Genomic DNA, 6,460 nt, shown 5'->3' with positions numbered 1-6,460 from the left:
GTACACGAAGTCATTGAAGACACGACAGCATCTTCAACGAATGCACTAGATCTACATCAATCAATGGCAATTAGGGCTAAACCCGCTGCGAGTGTAAAGCAGCAAAACATGGTAAAGGAAGAACTTATCTGAAAAAGATGCCTGGATGAAGTGATGATTAACTTTTTTGAAATGGTCTCTATTAACGAATTTTCACTTGACAACATTTCATTTGTACTTTGGACTGAAGTAGTAAAATGGTTCAATTGTTCTTCAACCACTCGCATGCGATACTCTAGTGATACAAAACTATTCTGGAAGCTAGGGTGGAGAATATTTGGAACGAGATTTGTCCATTTCATGGGAGGATTTAAAAGCCATGGTGACAAAATACTGAAGATGGCTGATAAAGGTTACTACTCACCTGCATCATCTGAAAATAACTTTGCCGGATGTTAAGATTTTGCGTGATTTTAATCCGTATGAAATAGGCGGGGCCAAGAAACCTGGTATTTTTCAAGACTCAATTTCTTTTCTAGGAGAAAACTTAAAAAAACATTTCAGCCTGCCTCACATATGATGGAACAAAAATTAAACAAGGTTAAACATGTGATTCTGGCGATGTTGACCTTCTAGGCTATGACAAAGGTACGCCTCTCAAGGACAAACAAGATAATCTAAAAAATGAATTATCTTCTATAGACCAAATGGTTGACCTTCTTGTTGAAAAGCAAATCTTGTTCTCTGGTGAATTCTACAACGAACCATTGTTGTAAAAGGATATTGACGGACTGAACGAAAACGAGTTAAAAACATTCCTGTTAAAATACCTATCAGCAATCTCTAAGAATATCAACAAAGTGGAAACAATTAGGACCAGGAAATAATACTGTAAGACAAAACTAATTGATACACAACCTGTATAGTACTATGCTGCAGAAGTAGTATGCATTTTCAGCTGTTCAACGACTAGTTTATCAGCCTGAAAAACAAATTCAAAACACGTTTAAGATTACGTAGTGCTTGGTTCGAACAATATTTCGTAAGTGCTTGGTTCTAAAAATGATTGTAACATTATTTCGGAAACATACGTACGTTGCTGTGGAAACAAAACTTAGGGCATACCGATAGGTGTTCATGCAATGTTTTTTAATAGCATTGTAAACGAAATTGCGTATATTAAGGACAACATTTAAAATAAATGACAGTTCATGCTTGGTTCTAAGATTTCCGAAGCACATTTCGCCTCGATTGAACATTTGTGACACGCATTCCAAATAAACTACAGAACTGTCTATTAAAATAAAGGTACCAAATAACTGGGAAAATTGGGCGCTGGAACATGGTCGATGTTACGAAATTTAATTGTTTAATTATTGAGAGAAACTAAACAAAAATACATACTGTCTCACTGGGCGCTGCCATTTTTTAATGCTTGGTATCAAAACAATATACCACGTGATTACCGCCTCTGACTATACACACGCGATTAACAATGGTTGCTTGAAAAACCGAATCATTAGATATTATTATTATTATGGTTTAAGAATTAGTTTTTGATTATCCCCAAACCAAGAACGCACAAACAGAAACATGGCAACACCTATGCTTTATCTTCAAACAAGACCTGCTTACAAAATGCGAATACTATATATTAACTTGATGTTCTCCCATCGGTGTCGAGACAAGAACTAAAAATTGAAAGAGTCCATCCATCTGACAAAAGACAGAGAGATTTTGTAACTCTCTTATGTAGTTCTTGGAAAACAAAAAGTAGAGTCTACACACAAAAGTCTAATCTTAAGCACCATTAAGCTGAACATTACAATGTGTTCATCACCTCACGCAATATAGACAGTCTATCATATCAGTTTGAATGTTGCCAGAAAAAGCAACAAAGTCAACTCCTTCTGGGATGGTAGAATATTCTTCAAGAGAACTGCAGATGGTCCTTGTTCAAGACATGTACTGCGTCAAACATTTCTTGCCGAGTGAAGACCTAACGGCTGATGTGGACTACCCATGGCAGACAACCTATGCTGATGCCGCTCGTGGATCAGGATCTGCAGCTAGTGCGGAGTGACTCTTGTGTAGACATACCAATGATTGTGTTGAATTAGTCAAGTATATACACTCGTTAATACAAGTATTAAAAATGTAGTTCGATGACACGATGAAACCATATCATCATGCCATAGTTATCTGCGTATTAAATAATATATTGTTTTAACTTAATAATAATATACTCGTATATTTTCAAAAATAATAACAATGAAATGTTACCTTTTGATATATAGTTCTTGTTATAAACAGTTTGTAAATAATCCAACACTGTTTCACTATCAATGTACATACACATAGTACAGTTGTTCATTAGTATTCATATATAATACATATATACATGTATATCTATGCCTGTATTAACACGGTGGAGAACCCACGTGACTTATTTGGTAAAGTGCACGGCAACAAATGGCAACAAGTCTCGATTCAGGTAAGGTTTTTAAAGATAACTTTCTTAATATTTGGAGAATTTTTGTGAAACAAAGACCATAAACCCCGCATTTAAGAGCTCTATCCACGTTAATAAAGAACTTTTTCTAATATCCTAAAGTTTTCCTGAAAATCTTGACCAACTGATTTCTCAGAGTTGAAATCTAAGGCAAAGTACACGGCTTTTGACAAATCTATCGGTTTACTTCATGTAAGCCGTAAATAATTCATACAAAAATCTCATTTTAAGCTAAGTTTATGAATTTTAAAGTTTTCAGCGTGTATTGTTGAACTTCTTATAGTTATTTCAAAGGCGAAAATGAACTAAAACCAAATTGATAACGTACACGGACATTTTAGGTTTGATAAAGTCGTTTACAACCTTCAGTGTATATACTCATTATTTCACTGAATGGTGCTGAACCGAGTTATTATAAATATATTTATTATTTCTATTCTTCAAATTCATTATTGAACATTGCTCCATGTTTGAAAAGACGCATTGTAATGGAGTGGCAATGGAAGAATGAACGCGTTTTAACAGTTAGACCGACGGAATCGCCTAAATGATGGGCTCATTTTCATGAATCATGGAAACATGTGTTATCACACTAAAATTCAGTCCCGTATTTTAACAATATATTTGCAATTGACATCTAAAGGGCTTGAAGTATTTGTAAAGGGTGTTCCACTTCTTTTTCGTATCGTATATGTAAAACATGTTTGTATTCATTATACATGGTAAACAGTAACACATAACTGCTTAATAACTCTTCATTTTGTCAATTTTGAGAAAGAAAAGTGTTCTTGTACTTTTAATGTCCTCGATTGCTAGCTGATTTGAAAGACTTATAATTATGTGATATTTGTTTCATTTCAGAATATGACGACTCCGACTTTATGCAAAGAATGCGGAATGGCATTTAAAAAAACCAAACACATCTAGTAGACCACGATAGAAGGCATTCTGGTCAATTGCCATCGTTTTTGCGGGAAATTGTTTATACAGACACAGGTTAGTTTTTAGCTTTATTTTTTTTTCGCAGAGAAATAAGAATATACTAACAGTTATACTTTTATTATGACTCCCCTCATGACTGTGTTTTCAACGTGGACAGGGTTTTATTAGTTTTATGGTGCTGATTACGTACACGATCAAACACTCACTGCGTGACAGTAATATAGTGTTTTTTTATAAATTATATTCAAGTACTGACATTGCCAGCATTTATCGCTAACTTGTGACAGAACATGTCTTTTTTATAGGTGCAGCAATCACGGCGAGACAAAATTGAACGTTTGCAAATATTGTGGCAAAACTGCTCTTGCAAGACTTGAAGATATACGAAAGACGGGACTTGAAGATATACGAAAGACGCGAAAGCGGCCAATTCAAGCTAACCTGTGATGTGTGTGGGTTCAAATTGGGTGACACGACCAATCTCAGTGACCAGATTTCTACTAGACACAGGGGAATGACACGTCACAAATGTCTACAGTGTCGCTCAGCATTCAAGTTCAAATCTGGACTCAGCAGGCACGTTAAGGCGAAACACACAAGTGCATTCCAGTATGTTGCCGAGTTAAAATAACGTTTTGATGAGTTTAACATTTTATTAAGATAAATAGCAAAACGTACTGTTACCAAATGGTGCTCTTTCAAAATGTTCTTTTGTCTTACAGTACTGAAAAAAATGCTGTGTAAAATTAGTATGAAACGGATTGAGCATAAAACATTTTCACAAGGTTTAGAGATGCATTGTTGTCATTTTCCAATTGATGTCCTATAAACTCTTAACTGCATGTATCTTATATAATTCAGCAAGCTTTGAAACACAATTATTTTGTAATCACATTTAAGCCTTTAGTCTAGAACATTCTAATGTTCCATGCTCAGCTTTAATCTAGATGTTCAAGTCTTAGTCCTAGCCTGTAAGTTGGTAATATAGTGTGCTCTCATTCCTCCTTGCTGTTTCCCATCTAACTCCGAGCCTCCATCTTTACAATGAGTTCCTGTATTGTTCGAACGACCGCAGTTTTACTGATGTAGATCAGATAATATTTGTTCAGACTGAACCAAATAAAAGATTCAGCGTTACCTGAAAGGTATGAAAAATATGCTTTAAATGTGGAAATATATATAAACTAATTGTGATGTGCCTATTTTATTGTTTTATATCACATCAAAATAGGAACATTCATGAAATTTATTATCACCACAAACGGGCCGCTAACTATAAAGATGTTTTATTCGCCGTCATTCCAGATTATAATTTATAAGTAACACTATCTGAATTTTGAAGAAATGTATGTAGGATTCTGTATTAATCTGCATAGTTAAATGTAATCGAACTTATAATGGCAGACTTTCTCTTAAATTATGCCATAGACTATCTTTCAACTCTCATTAAATATGATTGCTAAATATTTAGTTATTTAGGTGTGCGTTTTAATGCAAAATTTATTGATACAACTTAAATAAAAACTAAACACTATACATTCTGACTTCACGAATAGAAAATGCTTATATAACGATTAGTTTGTAAACCGCACTCTTCTTTCAAACATAAATTAAAATGACCGTGTACTTTATCTTCTTAAAATGTCCGTGTACTTTATCAATTTGGTTTTAGTTCATTTTTAGCTTTGAAATAACTAGAAGGTAAACAATGCACGCCTAAAACTATAAAATACATAAACTTTGCTTAAAATAAGATTTTTGTATGAATTATTTACGGCTTACATGAAGTAAACCGATAGATTTGTCAAAAGCCGTGTACTTTGCCTTAGATTTCAACTCTGAGAAATCAGTTGGTCAAGATTTTCAGGAAAACTTTAGGATATAAGAGAAAGTTCTTTATTACCGTGGATAGAGCTCTTAAATGCGGGGTTTATGGTCTTTATTTCACAAAAATTCTCCAAATATTAAGAAAGTTATCTTTAAAAACCTTACCTGAATCGAGACTTGTTGACATTTGTTGCCGTACACTTTACCAAATAAGTCACGTGGGATCTCCACCGTAATTAAACTGGAGTTAGGATTGATATACACATTCAATAATCAAGCTATACATCTGATACATTTTCTCATTAAATTTGTTAAAACACGAACTATCTAACAAAACTTGCAACAAGAGCTGTCGTAAGACAGCGCACTCAACTCAGCCGCTTTGAGTTAGAAATGAATACAATAACGATGTAATATGTGCCTGTCAACAGCAATAAAACAATCAAATTAAAAAGTGAACAAGAATCACGAAGTGAGAAAACCGGGTTTTTAATAATTGGCAGAAGAGATTCAGTTTCAACTGCTTTCTTCAATTTTTTGAAACAGTGACCCTGATCCTAAGGGCCCTAAACACAAACCCATGGAAGTCCTCCATAAACTCTTCCTACATATCAAGTTCGGTCACAGTTTGTGAACCATAACTTAAACAGTAATCTGTTTTAGTAACAGTGACCTTGACCCAAGGGTGCAAAAGGCAAGGCAATGAAAGCTCTGCATAAACTTGTCCTATGTACAAAGTTTGGCCACACTATGTCAACCCTTACTTGAGTTATAAATTTCTATTTTTAGCAACAGTGACTTTGACCTAGACCATAACTCTTGGGGCACAAAACACAATCTTAGGAAAGGTCTCTATAAACTCTTCCTATATACCTAGTTTGGTCACTGTATGTAGACCCTCACTTAAGTTATTCAATACCAACCCCTTTTCTATAGTAACCTTGACCTTGACCCTAGGGGCCTCAAACGCATTACAATTAAAGGTCTTCATAATATCTTCGTATATACCAAGCTTGGTCTCTTTATGTCAAACCCAGCTAAAATTATTCGATACATAAGGTGACTTTGACGCTGCCCTCCCACCAGCCCGCCCGAACAATGACGCAAGTCATTCAAATTACATGTTTTCCCTTTATGAAAATGTGGTTAAGAATATAAAATATGCCTGTCAAAAGAAATTAAAAAAGGGCCATAATTTAT

The sequence above is a fragment of the Mya arenaria genome, chromosome 13, assembly GCF_026914265.1.
Source record: "Mya arenaria isolate MELC-2E11 chromosome 13, ASM2691426v1".
NCBI classification, from domain to species: Eukaryota; Metazoa; Mollusca; class Bivalvia; order Myida; family Myidae; genus Mya; species Mya arenaria.
Note: the sequence above shows the minus strand (reverse complement) of the source record.